Below are 22,500 nucleotides of genomic sequence, written 5' to 3' on the forward strand. Positions count from 1 at the left end.
GGGCACCGCTTTGCTTTCCGAAATCAAGCGGACGATCAATCAGTGGCTCTGTGGAAGCAGCCCGGGCTTTGGACTCAGAGGTCGTGGGTTCGGATCCCGCCTCCACCACAAGTCTGCCGTGTGACCCTGGGCAAGTCACTTAACTTCTCTGAGCCTCAGTTCCCTCGTCTGTAAAAATGGGGATGAAGACTGTGAGCCCCACGTGGGACAACTTGATCACATTGTATCCCCCCCAGCGCTCAGCACAGTGCTTTGCACATAGTAAGCGCTTAACAATCAATCAATCAATCAATCGTATTTATTGAGCGCTTACTATGTGCAGAGCACTGTACTAAGCGCTTGGGAAGTACAAATTGGCAACACGTAGAGACAGTCCCTACCCAACAGTGGGCTCACAGTCTAAAAGGGGGAGACAGAGAACAGAACCAAACATACCAACAAAATAAAATAAATAGGATAGAAATGTACAAGTAAAATAAATAAATAAATAGAGTAATAAATATGTACAACCATATATACATATATACAGGTGTATACATATATATGTATACATATATACATATATTAACAAATGCCATTATTATTATTATTATTATTATTATTATTATTATTATTATTATTATTATTATAAATCCACCCGATTGCATCTCCTCCCGGTCACCTGGGAGCTCCCAGAAGGCGGAAAATAAAACCTCAATTTAGGAAGGTTCGGTCGGCGCCCAAAGCGCTGCGAATAGATGTCGGCCGGTTAAAAGTCTTAGCTCCTTTTTCATCGTCATCATCATCATCAATCGTATTTATTGAGCACTTACTGTGTGCAGAGCACTGTACTAAGCGCTTGGGAAGTACAAATTGGCAACGTATAGAGGCAGTCCCTACCCAACAGTGGGCTCAGGGTCTAAAAGCTCCTTTTTCCGCGATTTCCCACCCGGGCGGGGAGGAGACGGGAGAGGAGAGGCCGCATCGTTGGGAAATTGGGCTTTTATGCCTGGGAATTAAAGATGTAAATAAAAATCGACTTGTTTTCCGAGGATTTTGAGCGGAGGGCGGCCTGGCGGGGAGGAGAGGTGGAAGGGAGAGGGGAGAGATGGATCTGTTCCATCGTGGATCCGTCGTACTTATTGAGCGCTTCCTGTTGTACAGGGCGCTGTAGTAGGCGCTTGGGAAGTCCAACTGGGCAACGGATAGAGACAATCCCTGCCCAACGACGGGCTCACGGCCTAGAAGGGGGGAGATGGATAAGCGCTTAGTCCAGTGCTCTGCACACAGTAAGCGCTCAATAAATATGATTGATTGATTGACAGCAAAACAAGTAGACAGGCATCAGTATTAATCAATAGAATGATGGATTTATACGCATTGAAACAAGTTATCAGGCATTAATATAAAAGTACTTACCTAAGTGCTCACTATGGGCTTGTTAAGTGCTCACTACGGACCAGGCACTGTACTAAGCGCCGGGGGGAGATGCAAGGTGATGAGGATGTCCCCCATGGGGCTCCCGGTCTTCATCCCCATTTGACAGAGGAGGGAACTGAGGCCCAGAGAAGTGATTAATAATAATGATGATGGTATTTGTGAAGCGCTTCCTATGTGCCAAGCGCTGTTCTAAGCGCCGGGGGAGAGACAAGGTGATGAGGTTGTCCCCCGTGGGGCTCTCGGTCTTCATCCCCATTTGACAGAGGAGGGAACTGAGGCCCAGAGAATCATAATAATGGTATTTGTGAAGCGCTTACTATGTGCCAAGCACTGTTCTAAGCGCCGGGGGGGAGATAAGGTGATGAGGTTGTCCCCCGGTGGGCTCCTGGTCTTCATCCCCATTTGACAGAGGAGGGAACTGAGGCCCAGAGAATCATAATAATAATAATAATAATATTTGTGAAGCGCTTACTATGTGCCAAGCACTGTTCTAAGCGCCGGGGGAGATACAAGGTGATGAGGTTGTCCCCCGGGAGGCTCCCGGTCTTCATCCCCATTTAAAAGAGGAGGGAACTGAGGCCCAGAGAAGCGAAGTGACTGGCCCAAAGTCACCCAGCTAGGTTGGTGGAGTAGGGATTCGAACCCACGACCTCTGACTCCCAAGCCCGGGCTCTTTCCACTGAGCCACGCTGGGGGGAGGGAAGACAGAGGGTGAAGGAGAAAGGAGCAGAGATGGAGGGAGAGGGAGAGATGCAGAGAGAGGAGAGAGACAAAGAGAGGGGGCCAAGAGACACAAAGAGAGAGGGAGAAAGGAGGAGAGGGAGAGACAGAGACACAGAGAGAGAAGGAGAAAGGAGGAGAGATGGAAGGTGAGAGAGAGACAGAGGGAGAGACAGAGACACAGAGAGAGAAGGAGGAGAGATGGAGGGTGAGAGAGGGAGGGAGACAGAGATTCAGAGAGAGGGGGAAGAGAGACAGAGAGAAGGAGAAAGAAGAAGAGATGGAGGGTGAGAGAGAGAGAGGGAGAGATAAAGACACGGAGAGAGGAGAGAGGCAGAGAGAGGGAGAAAGAAGAAGAGATGGAGGATGAGATAGAGGGAGAGAGACAGAGATTCAGAGAGAGGGGGAAGAGAGACAGAGAGAAGGAGAGAGAGGGCCAAGAGACACAAAGAGGAGGGAGAAAGGAGAGAGGGAGAGACAGAGACACAGAGAGAGAAGGAGAAAGGAGGAGAGATGGAGGGTGAGAGAGAGACAGAGGGAGAGACAGAGACACAGAGAGAGGAGGGGGAGAGACAGAGACACAGAGAGAGGAGGAGAAAGGAGCAGAGATGGAGGGGTGAGAGACGGAGAGAGACAGAGATGCAGAGAGAGGAGAGAGGGGGAAGAGAGACAGAGAGAAGGGAAAAGAAGGAGAGATGGAGGGTGAGAGGGAGGGAGAGACAAAGACACAGAGAGAAGAGAGGGAGAGGGAGAGATACATAGAGAGGGAGAAAGAAGACGAGATGGAGGATGAGATAGAGGGAGAGAGACAGAGATTCAGAGAAAGGGGGAAGAGAGACAGAGAGAAGGAGAGAGAGGCAGAGACACAAAGAGAGAGGGCCAAGAGACACAGAGAGAGAGGGAGAGAGGGAGAGACAGAGACACAGAGAGAGAAGGAGAAAGGAGGAGAGATGGAGGGTGAGAGAGAGACAGAGGGAGAGACAGAGACACAGAGAGAGGAGGGGAGAGACAGAGACACAGAGAGAGAAGGAGAAAGGAGCAGAGATGGAGGGGTGAGAGAGGGAGAGAGACAGAGATGCAGAGAGAGAGGAGAGAGGGGGAAGAGAGACAGAGAGAGAAGGAGAGAGAGGCAGAGACACAAAGAGAGGGGGCCAAGAGACACAAAGAGAGAGGGAGAAAGGAGAGAGGGAGACACAGAGACACAGAGAGAGAAGGAGAAAGGAGGAGAGATGGAAGGTGAGAGAGAGACAGAGACACAGATAGAGGAGAGGGAGAGACAGAGACACAAAGAGAGGAGAAAGGAGAGATGGAGGGTGAGATAGAGAGGGAGAGAGACAGAGACTTGGAGAGAGGGGGAAGAGAGACAGAGAGAAGGAGAGAGAGACAGAGACACAGATAGAGGAGAGGGAGAGACAGAGACACAAAGAGAGGAGAAAGGAGAGATGGAGGGTGAGATAGAGAGGGAGAGAGACAGAGACTTGGAGAGAGGGGGAAGAGAGAGAGAGAAGGAGAGAGAGGCAGAGACACAAAGAGAGGGGGCCAAGAGACACAAAGAGAGGGAGAAAGGAGAAAGGGAGACACAGAGACACAGAGTGGAGAGGGAGACATAGAGACAGAGAGAGAGAAGGAGAAAGGAGGAGAGATGGAGGGTGAGATAGAGGCAGAGGGAGAGACAGAGACACAGAGAGAGAGGGAGAGACAGAGACACAGAGAGAGAAGGAGAAAGGAGCAGAGATGGAGGGGTGAGAGAGGGAGAGAGACAGAGATTCAGAGAGAGGAGGGGGGAAGAGAGACAGAGAGAGAAGGAGAGAGAAGAAGAGATAGAAGGTGAGAGACAGAGACGCAGAGAGAGGAAGAGACAGAGACACAGAGAGAGGAGAAAGAAGAAGAGATGGAGGGTGAGAGAGAGGCAGAGGGAGAGACAGAGACACAGAGAGGGGGGAAGAGAGACAGCGAGAGATGGAGAGAGGCAGAGAGACAAAGAGAGAGGGCCAAGAGACACAGAGAGAGAAGGAGAAAGGAGAAGAGAAGGAGGGTGAGAGAGACAGAGACATAGAGAGGGAGCGTAGAGACAGAGAGAGAGAAGGAGAAAGGAGGAGAGATGGAGGGTGAGAGAGAGACAGAGACATAGAGAGGGAGCGTAGAGACAGAGAGAGAGAAGGAGAAAGGAGGAGAGATGGAGGGTGAGAGACAGAGGGAGAGACAGAGACACAGAGGGAAGAGAGGGAGGCATAGAGACACAGAGAGAAAGGAGAAAGAGGCAGAGACAATGGGTGGGAGAGGAGAGACAGAGATGTGGAGAGGAAGGGGGAAGAGAGACACAGAGAGAGGAGGGGGAAGAGACAGAGAGAAGCCGAGAGACAAAGAGACAGGAGAGAGGGGGAAGAGACAGAGAGAAGCAGACAAAGAGAGAGGAGGGGGAGAGATAGAGAGAAGCAGAGAGACAAAGAGAGAGGAGGGGGGAAGAGACAGAGAGAAGGATAAAGACAAAGAGACAGGAGGGGGGAAGAGACAGAGAGAAGCAGAGAGACAAAGAGACAGGAGAGAGGGGGAAGAGACACAGAGAAGCAGAGAGATAAAGAGACAGGAGAGGGGGAAGAGACAGAGAGAAGTAGAGAGACAAAGAGACAGGAGAGAGGGGGAAGAGACAGAGAGAAGCAGAGAGACAAAGAGACAGGAGAGAAGGGGAAGAGACAGAGAGAAGCAGAAAGACAAAGAGACAGGAGTGGGGGAAGAGACAGAGAGAAGCAGAGAGATAAAGAGACAGGAGGGGGAGAGACAGAGAGAAGCAGAGAGACAAAGAGAGACAAATAGAGAGGGGGAAGAGACAGAGAGAAGCAGAGAGACAAAGAGAGACAAATAGAGAGGGGGGAGAGGCAGAGGGAAGCAGAGAGACAAAGAGAGACAAATAGAGAGGGGGGAGAGGCAGAGGGAAGCAGAGAGACAAAGAGAGACAAATAGAGAGGGGGGAGAGGCAGAAGGAAGCAGAGAGACAAAGAGAGACAAATAGAGAGGGGGGAGAGGCAGAGAGGAGAGAGACCAAGAGACAGGAGAGGGGGAGAAGGGACAGAGAGAAGCAGAGACAAAGAGAGAGGAGAGGGGGAAGAGACAGAGAGAGGCAGAGAGGCAAAGAGAGACAAATAGAGGGGGGAAGAGACAGAGAGAAGCAGAGAGACAAAGAGACAGGAGAGGGGGGAAGAGACAGAGGGAAGCAGAGAGACAAAGAGAGACAAATAGAGAGGGGGAAGAGACAGAGAGAAGGAGAGAGACCAAGAGACAGGAGAGGGGGAGAAGGGACAGAGAGAAGCAGAGACAAAGAGAGAGGAGAGGGGGAAGAGACAGAGAGAAGCAGAGAGACAAAGAGACACAGATAGAGAGGGGGAAGAGACAGAGAGAAGCAGAGAGACAAAAAGAGATAAGTAGAGAGGAAGAAGAGACAGAGAGAAGCAGAGAGACAAAGAGAGAGGAGAGCGGGGTAGAGACAGACAGCAGCAGAGAGACAGAGTATATATAGAGAGTGCTTGGCACGTAGTAAGCGTTTAACAAAGACCATCATCATCATTATTCTTATTATTAACAAATAACACAATTATTATTATTATTATTATTATTGTTATCCACCCCAGCACTGAGTACAATCCCTGGCACAGAGTAAGTGCTTAACAAATGCCATCATCATCATTATTATTATTATTAGCAAATACCACAATTATTATTATTACTGTTATTGTTATCCACCCCAGTACTGAGTACAATCCCTGGCACAGAGTAAGTGCCTAACAAATGCCATCATCATTATTATCATTAGTATTACTATTATTATGAACAAATACTACAATTATTATTACAATTGTTATCCCCCCCCACCAGTGAGTACAATCCCTGGCACCTAGTGCTTTGCACATGGTAAGCGCTTAATAAATGCCATCATTATTAGTAGTAGTAAACGCTCACCCAATGCCATCATCATCATTATGATGATTATTAACATGATTAATAATAATAACAAATACCACAATTATTATTATTGTTGTCCACCCCAGCAGTGAGTACAATCCATTATTAGTAGTAAGCGCTTAACAAATGCCATCTCATGATTATTATTATCATGATTAATAATAATAACAAATACCACAATTATTATTATTCTTGTTGTCCACCCCAGCAGTGAGTACAATCCATTATTAGTAGTAAGCGCTTAACAAATGCCATCATCATTATGATGACTATTATCATGATTAATACTAATAACAAATACCACAATTATTATTATTGTTGTCCACTCTAGCAGTGAGTACAATCCACTATTAGTAGTAAGCGCTTAACAAATGATATCATCATTATGATTATTATTATCATTATTAATAATAATAACAAATACCACAATTATTATTATTGTTGTCCACTCTAGCAGTGAGTACAATCCATTATTAGTAGTAAGCGCTTAACAAATGCCATCATCGTTCTGATTATTATTATCATGATTAATAATAATAACAAATACCACAATTATTATCATTGTTGTCCACCCCAGCAGTGAGTACAATCCATTATTAGTAGTAAGAGCTTAACAAATGCCATCATCATTATGATTATTCTTATCATGATTAATAATAATAACAAATACCACAATTATTATTATTGTTATCCACCCCAGCAGTGAGTACAATCCATTATTAGTAGTAAGCGCTTAACAAATGCCATCATTATGATTATTCTTATCATGATTAATAATAATAACAAATACCACAATTATTATTATTGTTATCCACCACAGCAGTGAGTACAATCCATTATTAGTAGTAAGCGCTTAACAAATGCCATCATCGTTATGATGATTATTATCATGATTAATAATAATAACATACCACAATTATTATTATTGTTATTCACCCCAGCAGTGAGTACAATCCATTATTAGTAGTAAGCGCTTAACAAATGCCATCATCATTATGATGATTATTATCATGATTAATAATAATAACAAATACCACAATTATTATTATTGTTGTCCACCCCAGCAGTGAGTACAATCCATTATTAGTAGTAAGCGCTTAACAAATGCCATCATCGTTATGATGATTATTATCATGATTAATAATAATAACAAATACCACAATTATTATTGTTGTTGTCCACCCCAGCAGTGAGTACAATCCATTATTAGTAGTAAGCGCTTAACAAATGCCATCATCATTATGATGATTATTATCATGATTAATAATAATAACAAATACCACACTTATTATTATTGTTATCCAACCCAGCAGTGAGTACAATCCCTGGCACATAGTAAGCGCTTAATCAATCAATCAATCAATCAATCGTATTTATTGAGCGCTTACTATGTGCAGAGCACTGTACTAAGTGCTTAACAAATGCCATCATTATTATTATTATTATTATTATTATTATATGCCATAAGAAATAAAAACAAGGAACTCAATCCCTTATTTCCCCCGGGATAAGGGTCAGTTACCTCTCTCCGACTCCAGTCTGGACGTCCGGAGAATTGATTTTTCTGGTTTTAAGGAGCCGATCCTTTAGGGATTCGGGACTCCGGTTTTATATTCACCTTGAGGTGAACGAGGATTATAAAAATCCGTTTGGACAACTTGGGAATCCGGGAAAATCCACAACTTGGGAATCCAGGAAAATCTACAACCCCACCAAATAGCTTCTGGGAAGCGGAGGAAGCTGAATTTATTCCAGAAAACAGGGGGGGAAATGCTGGGATTCTGGAAAATTCGTTCATTCATTCAATCGTATTTATGGAGCGCAAACAGGGAGGGCCTAGATGGATTCTGGAATCCATGATTGATGGCCCGGATTCCGGATTCAAGCGCTTAGTACAGTGCTCGCGCGCTTAGTCCAGTGCTCTGCGCACAGTAAGCGCTCAATAAATACGATTGAATGAATGGATGGACAAGGCGGGTGAGGGCAAAATTTGTTCAGGAAAACAGGGGCCTGGATGGATTCTGGAAAATGGAGAGGGAGGTTAAATACTGGGAGGAAGACGGGAAGCTGGATGGAGTCGGGAAAATGGCAGGGAAGTTCAATCCTTTTAGGAAAACTGGGGGCTGGATGGAGTCTGGGAAACAGGATGAGGGCAAAAATCATTCAGGAAACCAGGGGGCTGGATGGATTCTGGAAAATGACAGGGAGGTTCACTCCATTCAGGACAATGGGGGGCTAGATGGATTCTGGAAAAGCGGGGCGAGGGCCAAATTCATTCAGAAAAACAGGGGCTGGATGGATCCTGGAAAATGGAGAGGGAGGTTCAATCCTTTCGGGGAAACGGGTGGCCTGGTTGATTCTGGAAAACGGAGAGGGAAAAATTCATTCAGGAAAACAGGGGGCTGGATGGATTCCAGAAAATGGAGAGGGAGGGTCAATCCTGGCAGGAAAACAGGGAGCTGGATGGAATCTGGAAAATGGAGGTTGGGGGGTGTTAAATCCTTTCAGGGAAACAGGGAGGGGCTAGATGGAGTCTGGAAAACAGGCTGAAGGCAAAATTCATTCAGGAAAACAGGGAACTAGATGGATTCTGGAAAATGGCAGGGAAGTTCAATCCTTTCAGGGAAACAGGGGGCCTGGTTGAATCGGAAAAACGGAGTGAGGGCAAAATTCATTAGGAAAACAGGAGGCTTGATCGATCAATCAATCAATCAATCATATTTATTGAGCGCTTCCTGTGTGCAGAGCACTGTACTAAGCGCTTGGGAAGTCCAAGTTGGCAACATCTAGAGACGGTCATCATCAATTGTATTTATTGAGCGCTTACTATGTGCAGAGCACTGTACTAAGCGCTTAAAAATACAAGGTGATCAGGTTATCCCATGCAGGACTCACAGTCTTAATGCCCATTTTCCAGATGAGGTAACTGAGGCACAGAGTCCCTACCCAACAGTGGGCTCACAGTCTAAAAGGGGGAGACGGAGAACAAAACCAAACATATTAACAAAGGAAAATAAATAGAATAGATAGGTACAAGTAAAATAAATAGAGTAATCAATCAATCAATCGTATTTATTGAGCGCTTCCTGTGTGCAGAGCACTGTACTAAGCGCTTGGGAAGTCCAAGTTGGCAACATATAGAGACGGTCCCTTCCCAACAGTGGGCTCACAGTCTAAAATGGGGAGACGGACAAACATATTAACAAAGAAAAATAAATAGAATAGATATGTACAAGTAAAATAAATAAATAGAGTAATAAATATGTACAAACATATATACATTTATGCAGGAATTCACCTTCAAAACCCGTTTTTCCTTGACGAAAACACCACCAAAACGACGCCCCTTATTGACTTGTCTTTTTATTCCCGTCATTTCTCCGTATTCCCGTTTTCGGTCGCTCTAAACCGGCACCGACCCCACTGGGAGCGTGGGGGGATAAATAGTCTATAAATAATAAAACCCGGCCTAAAAGAGGGAGAGGTCGGAAGGTGGGGATGCGGAGATGCTTCAAAGTTGGGAATATTGAGACGGACGGATGCAATTTCACCCCGGGAGACGGGGGGCGAGGAGATGGAGGCCTGAGGCCGGAGTTGGGAAAGAAATAAATTCAGATAATTTTCCCCTCCGGACGCTCCGAGGCCCAAAATACCCCAGCCGGGCCTGACCTCACGGAAATATAATTTGGGAGGAAAATCCATCGTCGCGGACTTCGAAGGCCGCGTTTGGAAAATGTGTGGAGTTGTGTTTTCTATTTGGAGGCTGGCGGCTCCTACTAATAGATCGATCGATCAATCAATCGTATTTATTGATGGATTCTGGAAAATGGCAGGGAGGTTGAATATTTTCAGAGAAACAGGGGGGCCTGGTTGATTCTGGAAAACAGGGTGAGGGCAAAGTTCAGTCAGGAAAACAGGGAGCTGGATGGATTCTGGGAATTGGGGGTGAAAATTAATTAAATCCTTTCAGGAAAAGGGGGCTAGATGGATTCTGGAAAACGGGTTGAGGGCAAAATTCATTCAGGAAAACCGGGGGCCAGATGGATTCTGGAAAATGGCAGGGAAGTTCAATCCTTTCAGGGAAACAGGGGGCCTGGTTGAATCTGAAAAACGGAGTGAGGGCAAAATTCTTTTAGGAAAACAGGAGGCTTGATCAATCAATCAATCAATCAATCAATCAATCGTATTTATTGAGCGCTTCCTGTGTGCAGAGCACTGTACTAAGCGCTTGGGAAGTCCAAGTTGGCAACATATAGAGACGGTCCCTTCCCAACAGCGGGCTCACAGTCTAAAAGGGGGAGACGGACAAACATATTAACAAAGAAAAATAAATAGAACAGATATGTACAAGTAAAATAAATAAATAGAGTAATGAATATGTACAAACATATATACATTTATGCAGGAATCCACCTTCAAAACCCGTTTTTCCTTGACGAAAACACCACCAAAACGACGCCCCTTATTGACTTGTCTTTTTATTCCCGTCATTTCTCCGTATTCCCATTTTCGTTCGCTCTAAACCGGCACCGACCCCTCTGGGAGCGCGGGGGGAAAAATAGTCTATAAATAATAAAACCCGGCCTAAAAGAGGGAGAGGTCGGAAGGTGGGGATGCGGAGATGCTTCAAAGTTGGGAATATTGAGACGGACGGATGCAATTTCACCCCGGGAGATGGGGGGCGAGGAGATGGAGGCCCGAGGCCGGAGTTGGGAAAGAAATAAATTCAGATAATTTTCCCCTCCGGACGCTCCGAGGCCCAAAATACCCCAGCCGGGCCTGACCTCACGGAAATATAATTTGGGAGGAAAATCCATCGTCGCGGACTTCGAAGGCCGCGTTTGGAAAATGTGTGGAGTTGTGTTTTCTATTTGGAGGCTGGCGGCTCCTACTAATCGATCGATTAATCAATCAATCGTATTTATTGATGGATTCTGGAAAATGGCAGGGAGGTGGAATATTTTCAGAGAAACAGGGGGGCCTGGTCGATTCTGGAAAACAGGGTGAGGGCAAAGTTCACTCAGGAAAACAGGGAGCTGGATGGATTCTGGGAATTGGGAGTGAAATTAATTAAATCCTTTCAGGAAAAGGGGGCTAGATGGATTCTGGAAAACGGGGTGAGGGCAAAATTCGTTCAGGAAAACGGGGGGCTAGAGGATTCTGGAAAATGGCAGGGAAGTTAAATCCTTTCAGGGAAACAGGGGGCTAGATGGGTGCTGGTAAACAGGGTGAGGGCAAAATTCATTCAGGAAAACCGGGAGCTAGATGGATTCTGGAAAATGGGGGTGAGGTTCAATCCTTTCATGGAAACAGGGAACTAAGTTGATCCTGGAAAATGGGGTGAGGGCAAAATTCGTTCAGGAAAACAGGGAGCTAGATGGATTCTGGGAATTGGGGGTGAAATTAATTAAATCCTTTCAGGAAAAAGGGGCTAGATGGATTCTGGAAAACGGGGTGAGGGCAAAATTCATTCAGGAAAACAGGGGTCCAGATGGATTCTGGGAATTGGGGTGAAGTTAAATCCTTTCAGGGAAACAGGGGGCAAGAAGATTCTGGAAAATGGCAGGGAAGTTAAATCCTTTCAGGGAAACAGGGGGCTAGAGGCGTGCCGGTAAACAGGGTGAGGGCGAAATTCATTCAGGAAAACCGGGAGCTAGATGGATTCTGGAAAATGGGGGTGAGGTTCAATTCTTTCATGGAAACAGGGAACTAAGTTGATCCTGAAAAATGGGGTGAGGGCGAAATTCATTCAGGAAAACCGGGAGTTAGATGGATTCTGGGATTTGGGGGGTGAAATTAATTAAATCCTTTCAGGAAAAAGGGGCTAGATGGATTCTGGAAAATGGGGTGAGGGCAAAATTCATTCAGCAAAACCAGGAGTTAGATGGATTCTGGGAATTGGGGGTGAAATTAATTAAATCCTTTCAGGAAAAAGGGGCTAGATGGATTCTGGAAAACAGGGTGAGGGCAAAATTCATTCAGGAAAACAGGGGGCTAGTTGGGTTCTGGGAATTGAGGCGAAGCTAAATCCTTTCAGGGAAACAGGGGTCTAGAGGATTCTGGAAAATGGCAGGGAAGTTAAATCCTTTCAGGGAAACAGGGAGCTAGATGGGTGCCGGTAAACAGGGTGAGGGCGAAATTCATTTAGGAAAACCGGGAGCTAGATGGATTCTGGGAATTGGGGGTGAAGTTAATTAGATCCTTTCAGGAAAATGGGGCTAGATGGATTCTGGAAAACGGGGTGAGAGCAAAATTCATTCAGGAAAACAGGGGGCTAGTTGGGTTCTGGGAATTGAGGCGAAGTTAAAGCCTTTCAGGGAAACAGGGGGCTAGATGGGTTCTGGTAAACAGGGTCAGGGCAAAATTCATTCGGGAAAACCGGGAGCTAGATGGATTCTGGAAAATGGGGGTGAGGTTCAATCCTTTCATGGAAACAGGGAACTAAGTTGATCCTGGAAAATGGGGTGAGGGCAAAATTCATTCAGGAAAACTGGGAGCTAGATGGATTCTGGGAATTGGGGTGAAGTTAAATCCTTTCAGGGAAATAGGGGGCTAGAGGATTCTGGAAAATGGCAGGGAAGTTAAATCCTTTCAGGGAAACAGGAGGCTAGATGGGTGCCGTTAAAGAGGGTGAGGGCGAAATTCATTCAGGAAAACCGGGAGCTAGAGGGATTCTGGAAAATGGGGGTAAGGTTCAATCCTTTCATGGAAACAGGGAACTAAGTTGATCCTGGAAAATGGGGCGAGGGCAAAATTCATTCAGGAAAACTGGGAGTTAGATGGATTCTGGGAATTGGGGGGTGAAATTAATTAAATCCTTTCAGGAAAAGGGGGCTAGATGGATACTGGAAAACGGGGTGAGGGCAAAATTCATTCAGGAAAACAGGGGTCCAGATGGATTCTGGGAATTGGGGTGAAGTTAAATCCTTTCAGGGAAACAGGGGGCTAGAGGATTCTGGAAAATGGCAGGGAAGTTAAATCCTTTCAGGGAAACAGGGGGCAAGAGGACTCTGGAAAATGGCAGGGAAGTTAAATCCTTTCAGGGAAACAGGGGGCTAGATGGGTGCCGGTAAACGGGGTGAGGGCGAAATTCACTCAGGAAAACCAGGAGCTAGATGGATTCTGGAAAATGGGGGTGAGGTTCAATCCTTTCATGGAAACAGGGAACTAAGTTGATCCTGGAAAATGGGGTGAGGGAAAAATTCATTCAGGAAAACCGGGAGCTAGATGGATTCTGGGAATTGGGGGTGAAATTAATTAAATCCTTTCAGGAAAAAGGGACTAGATGGATTCTGGAAAATGGGGTGTGGGCAAAATTCATTAAGGAAAACAGGGGGCCGGATGGATTCTGGGAATTGGGGTGAAGTTAAATCCTTTCAGGGAAACAGGGGGCTAGAGGATTCTGGAAAATGGCAGGGAAGTTAAATCCTTTCAGGGAAACAGGGGCTAGAGGATTCTGGAAAATAGCAGGGAAGTTAAATCCTTTCAGGGAAACAGGGCACTAGATGGGTGCCGGTAAACAGGGTGAGGGCGAAATTCACTCAGGAAAACCGGGAGCTAGATGGATTCTGGGAATTGGGGGTGAAGTTAACTAGATCCTTTCAGGAAAACGGGGCTAGATGGATTCTGGAAAACGGGGTGAGAGCAAAATTCATTCAGGAAAACAGGGGGCTAGATGGGTTCTGGGAATTGAGTCGAAATTAAATCCTTTCAGGGAAACAGGGGGCTAGATGGGTTCCGGTAAACAGGGTCAGGGCAAAATTCATTCGGGAAAACCGGGAGCTAGATGGATTCGAGAAAATGGGGGTGAGGTTCAATCCTTTCACGGAAACAGGGAACTGAGTTGATTCTGGAAAACGGGATGAGGGCAAAATTCATTCAGGGAAACGTGGGGTTAGCTGGAGTCTGGGAAACCAGGATGGCCGATTTAGCCTGGAAACCAAGGGACCGGATTTATCCTGGAAGTCACGGGGCCGGATTTATTCTGGAAAAGGGGCTAGATTGAGCCTGGTTAACCGGAGGCTAAATTTATCCTGGAAAACAGGGAGATGAATTCATCTGGGAAGCAGGGGGCTCTGTTAGATCAGCGCCGCAAACGGCTAAAGGAAATCAGGGAAAAGGGGGCACGAAATTCCCTCTGAAATCCCCAGAGATGGAACTCCATCTGGGAAATCCAGGGGCCAAATTTAGCTCCTGTTTGGGGAAGAAACGAGACCACGAGTGGATTTCCAGGCCGAGAATTGGGAAGGGGGGGAGGCAGGAATTATTATTATTAGTAGTAGTAGTAGTAGTAGTAGTAGTAGTAGTAGTAGTAGTAGTAGTAGCATTATTATTATATATTGTATTCTATTATATAATTATTATATTATATGATGTAATTATTATGATTGATTAATAATTAATTAATTATTGTTATGTGTTGTGTTGTATTATATGGTTATTATATTATATAATATGATTATTATGGGGGGCAGGAATTATTATTATTATTAATTGTATATTGTATATCGTTATTATTGTTATATAATATTATTATAATATATATTATTATATATAATATATTATATATATAATAACATATATACTATATTATTATATAATATATAATATATATGATATATAATATAGATCATATTATATAGACTTTTAGACTGTGAGCCCCTTTTAGACTGTGAGCCCGCTGTTGGGTAGGGACTGTCTCTATATGTTGCCAATTTGTACTTCCCAAGCGCTTAGTACAGTGCTCTGCACATAGTAAGCGCTCAGTAAATACGATTGATGATTGATGATGATGATGATGATATGTCGCCAACTTGTACTTCCCAGGCGCTTAGTCCAGTGCTCTGCACACAGGAAGCGCTCAATAAATATGATTGATTGATTGATTGATTGATTGTTATTATTACTGTTAATCCCCATTTTACAGATGAGGCAACTGAGGCTCAGGGAAGTTGAGCGATTTACCCAAAGTCACTCAGCTAAGAGCTTACTGTGTGTCAAGCACTGTACTGAGCGCTGGGGGAGAGAGACAAGGCGGTGAGGTTGTCCCCCGGTCTCCATCCCCATTTGACGGAGGAGGAAACTGAGGCCCGGAGGAGGGGAGTGACTGGGCCAAGGTCACCCGGTGGCCAAGGAGAGGAGGCAGGATTAGAACCCACGACCTCCCGAGGGCCAGGCCCGGGTTCGGCCCGCTTCTTCCGTCCGGGGAGAAAGTCAGAAAGGTCTGGGCCTCGGCCCTCCAGGAAGACCGAAAAAGGTTATTTTTCAAATAATCCCTGAAAAATAAAAAATAAAATAGTCAATCAATCAATCAATCGTACTTACTGAGCGCTTCCTGTGTGCGGAGCGCTGTGCTAAGCGCTTACCACCAACCGAGTCCCCTGAAGCACGGCCTGCAAACGCGGCACTGGAGGGAGTTTTATCGCATTGATTAAAAAGGTTCATTCATTGTCAGTCAATCAATCAATCAATCAATCAATCGTATTTATTGAGCGCTTCCTGTGTGCAGAGCACTGTACTAAGCGCTTGGGAAGGACAAATTGGCAACATCTAGAGACGGTCCTTACCCAACAGTGGGCTCACAGTCTAGAAGGGGGAGACAGAGAACAAAACTGAACATACTAACAAAATAAAATAAATAGAATTTTTATTTAATTTAATTTTATTTTTTTAATTTAATTTAATTTAATTTAATTTAAATTTAATTTAATTTAATTTAATAAATTATTAAATTATTTAATTTAATTTATTGAATGTTATTGAATTTCTTTATCTTTATTTAATTTTTATTTAAAATGTATAGAATTTTATTGATTAATTTCGTACTTATTGAACGCTTCCTGTGGGCAGAGCACTGTACTAAGCACTTGGGAAGTATAAGCTGGCAACATATAGAGACAGTTCCTTCCCAACAGCGGGCTCCCAGTCTAGAAGGGGGAGACAGAGAACAAAACCAAACATATCAACAAAATAAAATAAATAGAATTTTTATTTTATTTTATTTTATTTTATTTTTACTTTATTTTATTTTATTTAAATTTAATTTAATTTTTATTTGATTTAATAAATAATTAAATTATTGAATTTAATTTATTGGATTTTATTGAATTTCTTTATCTTTATTTAATTTTTATTTAAAATGTATAGAATTTTATCGATTAATTCCGTACTTATTGAGCGCTTCCTGTGGGCAGAGCACTGTACTAAGCGCTTGGGAAGTACAAGCTGCCAACATATAGAGACAGTCCCTTCCCAACAGCGGGCTCACAGTCTAGAAAGGGGAGACAGACAACAAAACCAAACATACCAACAAAATAAAATAAATAGAATTTTTATTTAATTTAATTTTATTTAATTTTTACTTTATTTTATTTTATTTTATTTAAATTTAATTTAATTTAATTTAATAAATAATTAAATTATTGAATTTAATTTATTGGATTTTATTGAATTTCTTTATTTTTCTTTAATTTTTATTTCAAATGTATAGAATTTTCTTGATTAATTTCGTACTTATTGAGCGCTTCCTGTGGGCAGAGCACTGGACTGAGCGCTTGGGAAGGCCAAGTCGGCAACAGATAGGGCCGGTCTAGAAGAGGGAGACAGACAACAAAACAAAACATATTAATAAAATAAAATAAATAGAAGACTGAGCCCCACGAGGGACAACCTGATAATAATAATAATAATAATAATAATAATAATAATAATAATATAATGGCATTTATTAAGCGCTTACTATGTGCCAAGCACCGTTCTAAGTGCTGGGGAGGTTACAAGGTGATGAGGTTGTCCCAAGGGGGGCTCACAGTCTTCATCCCCATTTTCCAGATGAGGGAACTGAGGCCCAGAGAAGTGAAGTGACTCGCCCAAAGTCACCCAGCTGACAGTCGGCGGAGCCGGGATTCGAACCCAGGACCTCGGACTCCAAAGCCCGGGCCCTTTCCCACTGAGCCACGCTGATCATCTTGTATCCCCCCCTCCCCAGCTCTCAGAAGACACAGTAAGCACCTAACAAGTACCATTATAGTTATTATCATTATTATTATTATTATTACTGATAATAATAATAATAATAATAATGATATTATTATTACTGATAATAATAATAATAGCATTTATTAAGTGCTTACTATGTGCAAAGCACCGTTCCAAGCGCTGGGGAGGTTACAAGGTGATGAGGTTGTCCCAAGGGGGGCTCACAGTCTTCATCCCCATTTTCCAGATGAGGGAACTGAGGCCCAGAGAAGTGAAGTGACTCGCCCAAAGTCACCCAGCTGACAGTCGGCGGAGCCGGGATTCGAACCCAGGACCTCGGACTCCAAAGCCCAGGCTCTGTCCCACTGAGCCACGCTGATCATCTTGTATCCCCCCCGCAGCTCTTAGAACACATAGTAAGCACCTAACAAGTACCATTATAGTTATTATCATCATTATTATCATTGATAATAATAATAATGATATTACTATTACTGATAATAATAATAATAATAGCATTTATTAAGCGCTTACTATGTGCAAAGCACCGTTCTAAGCGCTGGGGAGGTTCCAAGGTGATGGGGTTGTCCCAAGGGGGGCTCACAGTCTTCATCCCCATTTTCCAGATGAGGTCACTGAGGCCCAGAGAAGGGAAATGACTCGCCCAAAGTCACACAGCAGACAATCGGCGGAGGCGGGATTCGAACCCAGGACCTCGGACTCCAAAGCCCGGGCTCTTTCCCACTGAGCCACGCTGATCATCTTGTATCCCCCCCGCAGCTCTTAGAACACATAGTAAGCACCTAACAAGTACCATTATAGTTATTATCATCATTATTATTATTGATAATAATAATAATGATGATATTATTATTACTGATAATAATAATAGTAGCATTTCTTAAGCGCTTACTATGTGCAAAGCACCGTTCTAAGCGCTGGGGAGGTTACAGGTGATCAGGTTGTCCCCCGGGGGGCTCCCAGTCTTCATCCCCATTTTCCAGATGAGGGAACTGAGGCCCAGAGAAGGGAAGTGACTCGCCCAAAGTCACCCAGCTGACAATCGGCGGAGCCGGGATTCGAACCCAGGACCTCGGACTCCAAAGCCCGGGCTCTTTCCCACTGAGCCACGCTGATCACCTTGTATCCCCCACCCCCCACCCCATCCCCCAGCTCTTAGAACACATAGTAAGCACCTAACAAGTACCATTAGAATTATTATCATTATTACAACAATAATAATAATAATAATGATAATGGTATTTGTTAAGCACTTACTATGTGCAAAGCACTGTTCTAAGCGCTTTTTCTCTCTCCTCTCATTCTTTTTCTCTCTCGCTTTTTTCTCTCATTCTTTTTCTCTTGCTTTCTTTCTTTCTCCCCCTTTCATTCTTTTTCTCTCGCTTTCTATCTCTTTTTCTCTCTCGCTTTCTATCTTTTTCTCTCTCCCCTCTTTTTCTCTCTCCCTTTCTATCTTCCTCTCTTTCATTCTCTTTTTCTCTCCCTCCATTCTCTTTCAATCTCTTTTTCTCTCTCCCTGTCTCTTTCTCTCCCCTCTTTCATTCTTTTTCTCTCTCGCTTTATATCTTTCTCTCCCATTTCATTCCCTTTTTCTCTCTTGCTTTCTTTTTTGTCTCTCCCCTTTCATTCTTTTTCTCTCTTGCTTTCTCTCTCCTCTCTCATTCTTTTTCTCTCTCACTTTCTTTCTCTCTCCCCTTCATTCTCTTTTTCTCTCTCGCTTTCTATCTTTCTCTATCCCTCCCCTCGTTCATTCTCTTTCTATCTCTTTCTCTCGCTTTCTATCTTTTTCTCTCTCCCCTTTTTCTTTCTCGCTTTCTATTTTCCTCTCTTTCATTCTCTTTTTCTCTCCCTCCATTCTCTTTCAATCTCTTTTTCTCTCTCACTATCTCTTTCTCTCTCCCCTCTTTCATTCTTTTTCTCTCTCGCTTTATATCTTTCTCTCCCATTTCATTCCCCTTTTCGCTCTTGCTTTCTTTTTTGTCTCTCCCCTGTCATTCTTTTTCTCTCTCACTTTCTATCTCTTTTTCTCTCTCGCTTTCTATCTTTTTCTCTCTCCCCTCTTTTTCTCTCTCGCTTTCTATCTTCCCCTCTTTCATTCTTTTTCTCTCCCTCCATTCTCTTTCAATCTCTTTTTCTCTCTCACTGTCTATCTCTTTCTCTCTCCCCTCTTTCATTCTTTCTCTCTCGCTTTATATCTCTTTCTCTCCCATTTCATTCCCTTTTTTGCTCTTGCTTTCTTTTTTGTCTCTCCCCTTTCATTCTTTTTCTCTCTTGCTTTCTCTCCTCTCTTTCTTTTTCTCTTTCACTTTCTTTCTCTCTCCCCCTTTCATTCTTTCTCTCCCGCTTTCTATCTTTCTCTCTCCCTCCCTCTTTCATTCTCTTTTTCTCTCTTTCTATCTCTTTCTCTCGCTTTCTATCTTTTTCTCTCTCCCCTCTTTTTCTCTCTCACTTTCTATCTTCCTCTCTTTCATTCTCTTTTCCTCCCCCTCCATTCTCTTTCAATCTCTTTTTCTCTCTCACTGTCTAACTCTTTCTCTCTCCCCTTTCATTCTTTTTCTCTCTCGCTTTATATCTCTTTCCCATTTCATTCCCTTTTTCTCTCTTGCTTTCTTTTTTTGTCTCTCCCCTTTCATTCTTTTTCTCTCTTGCTTTCTCTCTCTCATTCTTTTTCTCTCACTTTCTCTCTCCCCTTTCATTCTCTTTTTCTCTCTCGCTTTCCTTCTCTCTCCCTCGCCTCTTTCATTCTCTTTTTCTCTCACTTTCTATCTCTTTTTCTCTCTCCCTTTCTATCTTTTCTCTCTCTCCCCTTTCATTCTCTTTTTCCCTCGCATTTTCTCTCCCTCCCCTCTTTCAATCTTTTTCTCTCTCACTTTCTATCTTTCTCTCTCCCCTTTCATTCTTTTTCTCTCGCTTTCTATCTGTTTTTCTCTCCCGTTTCATTCTCTTTTTCTCTCGCTTTCTTTTTTGTCTCTCTCCCTCTCATTCTTTTTCTCTCTTGCTTTCTATCTCTCCTCATTCTTTCTCTCTCCCTTTCATTCTTTTTCTCTCTCGCTTTCTAATCTTCCTCCCTTTCCCGTTTCATTATCCTTTTCTCTCTCACTTTCTATCTCTTTCTCTCCCTCCCGCTTTACTCTTTCTCTCTCCCTCCCCTCTTTCAATCTCTTTTTCTATCTCTTTCTCTATCCCCTCTTTCATTCTTTTTCTCTCTTGCTTTCTTTTTCGCTTTTCTCTTTCCTTCTCTTTTTCTCTTGCTTTCTTTTTTGTATCTCTCCCCTTTCATTCATTTTCTCTCTTGCTTTCTATTGTCTTTCATTTTCTCTCTAGCTTTCTATCTCTTTTTCTCTCATTCTTTTTTTCTCTCGCTTTCTCTTTCTCTCTCCCCCTTTCATTCTTTCTCTCACTTTCTATCTCCTCTTTCCCCTTTCATTCTCTTTTTCTTTCCCCTCTTTCATTCTTTTTCTCTCTCACTTTCTCTTTCTCTCTCCCTCCCCTCTTTCACTCTCTTTTTCTCTGGTATCTTTTTCTCTCTCATTCTCTTTTTCTCTCCCACTTTCTATCTTTTTCTCTCTCCCCTCTTTCTCAATCTCTTTTTCTCTCACTTTCTATCTTTCTCCCTCTATTCTTTCTCTCTCACTTTCTCTTTCTCTCTCTCCTCTCCCTTTCAATCTTTTTCTCTCCCGCTTTCTTTTTCTCTCTCCCCTCTATCTCTTTCTCTCCCCTCTCTTTCATTCTCTTTTTCTCTCTCGCTTTCTATCTCTCCCTCTCTCCCCTCTTTCATTCTTCCTCTCTCACTTTCTTTCTCCTCATTCTCTCTCCCCTCTTTCATTCTCTTTCTCACTTTCTATCTCTTTTTCTCTCTCCCCTCTTTCATTCTCTTTCTCTTTTGCTGTCTCTTTTTCTCTCTTGCTTTCTATCCTTTTATCTCTCTCCCCTCTCATTCTCTTTTCCTCTCTCTTTCTATTTCTTTTTCTCTCCTCTCTCTCTCTCACTGTCTTTTCCTCTATCACTTTCTCTCCATCTCATTCTCCGTTTCTCTGACTCCGTCTCTCTCATCCTCTTTTTTCACTGGCTCTGTCTCTTTGTCTCCATCTCTTTTTCCCTCTCCTGTCTCTTTCTCTTACCCTCTTTTTCCTGGTCACTGCCTCTCTGTCTCATTCCCTGTTCCTCGTTCTCTCTCATTCCCATTTTCACCGACTCTGGCTCTTCCTCTCTGCCTCCGTCTCTTTCACTGTCTTTTTTCTCTCTTTCTCTCTGTTGCTTTTTCTCCATCACTTTCTGTCTCATTCTCTGTCTCTCATTCTCCTTTTCACTGATTTTCTCTCTGTCTCTTTTTCTCGGCCTGTCCCTTTTGCCTTTTTTTCCCCTTTTCTCTCTGTCACTTTTTCTTTCTTTCATTCTCTTTTTCTCTGTTGCTTTTCCTCAGTCTCATTCTCGGTTTCTCTATCTTTTCACTGGTTTTCTCTTTTTTCTGTCCTTTCCTCTGACTCCTCTGTATTTTCTGTCTCTGTCCTTCTCTCATTTTCTTTTTCTGTCACTTTCTCTCCGCCTCATTCTTTTTTTCTCCGTCTTTCCCATTCTCTTTCCCACTGGCTGTAGCTTTCACTCTCTCATTTTTCTCCGTCTCTTCTTCTCGCTCCTCAGTCTCTTTTCCTCCTTCTCTCTGTCTCCTTCACTTTTCCTCTGTCACTTTCCGTCTTTCTCACTGACTCTGGCTCTTTTTTTCTGACTTTTTCATTTCCCCTGTCTCTTTTGCTCTATTTTCCTTTTTCTCTGTCACTTTTTCCTCTGTTTCTTTCTCTCCTTCCCTTTTTCTGTCACTTTCTAATCTTCCTCTCTGTCCCTCTTCTATCTCCGGGTCCCTCTGACTGTCTCTTTCTCACCGTCTCCGTCGATCTCATCTTTTTCTGTCTCATGATCCCTTCATCCTTCTCTGTCTCTTTATCTCTGCCTCTCTATGTTGCCAACTTGGACTTCCCAAGCGCTTAGTACAGTGCTCTGCCCACAGTAAGCGCTCAGTAAATACGACTGAATGAATGAATGAATGACTCCCCATCTTCCTCTGATTCCCTCTGTGCCTCTTTCATTCTCCTTCTCTTTCTCTCTCCCTCTATTCTCCCTCTTTCTATCGTCGCACATAGTAAGCGCTTAATAAATGTCATCAATATTATTATTATCTCTTTCTCTGGGTCTGTCTCTTCCCCACTGTCTCCACCCATCTCTTTTTCGTCTCATTATCTCTTCATCCTTCTCTCTTTCTGTCTCTCCCTCTTCATCCCTCTTTCTTTCTCTGCCCCAGACAACGGCTCCGGGTGCGGATCCTGCGCTGAATCCACCAATGAACCGTACTTACTGAGCACCTAATGTGGGCAGAGCACTGTACTGAGCCCCGGGGACAGAAGTCATTCA

General features: G+C 43.6%; 1 protein-coding gene across 1 annotated transcript in view; it reads right to left on the bottom strand.

Annotated features, from left to right (window-relative positions):
- LOC119923127 (basic salivary proline-rich protein 2-like) overlaps positions 1 to 22,500 on the bottom strand; it is an 89,504-nt gene that overhangs the window by 39,748 nt on the left and 27,256 nt on the right. The gene's annotated exons all lie outside the window — the stretch shown is intronic.

Source organism: Tachyglossus aculeatus, unplaced genomic scaffold (genome assembly GCF_015852505.1).
Source record: "Tachyglossus aculeatus isolate mTacAcu1 unplaced genomic scaffold, mTacAcu1.pri scaffold_145_arrow_ctg1, whole genome shotgun sequence".
NCBI lineage: Eukaryota > Metazoa > Chordata > Mammalia > Monotremata > Tachyglossidae > Tachyglossus > Tachyglossus aculeatus.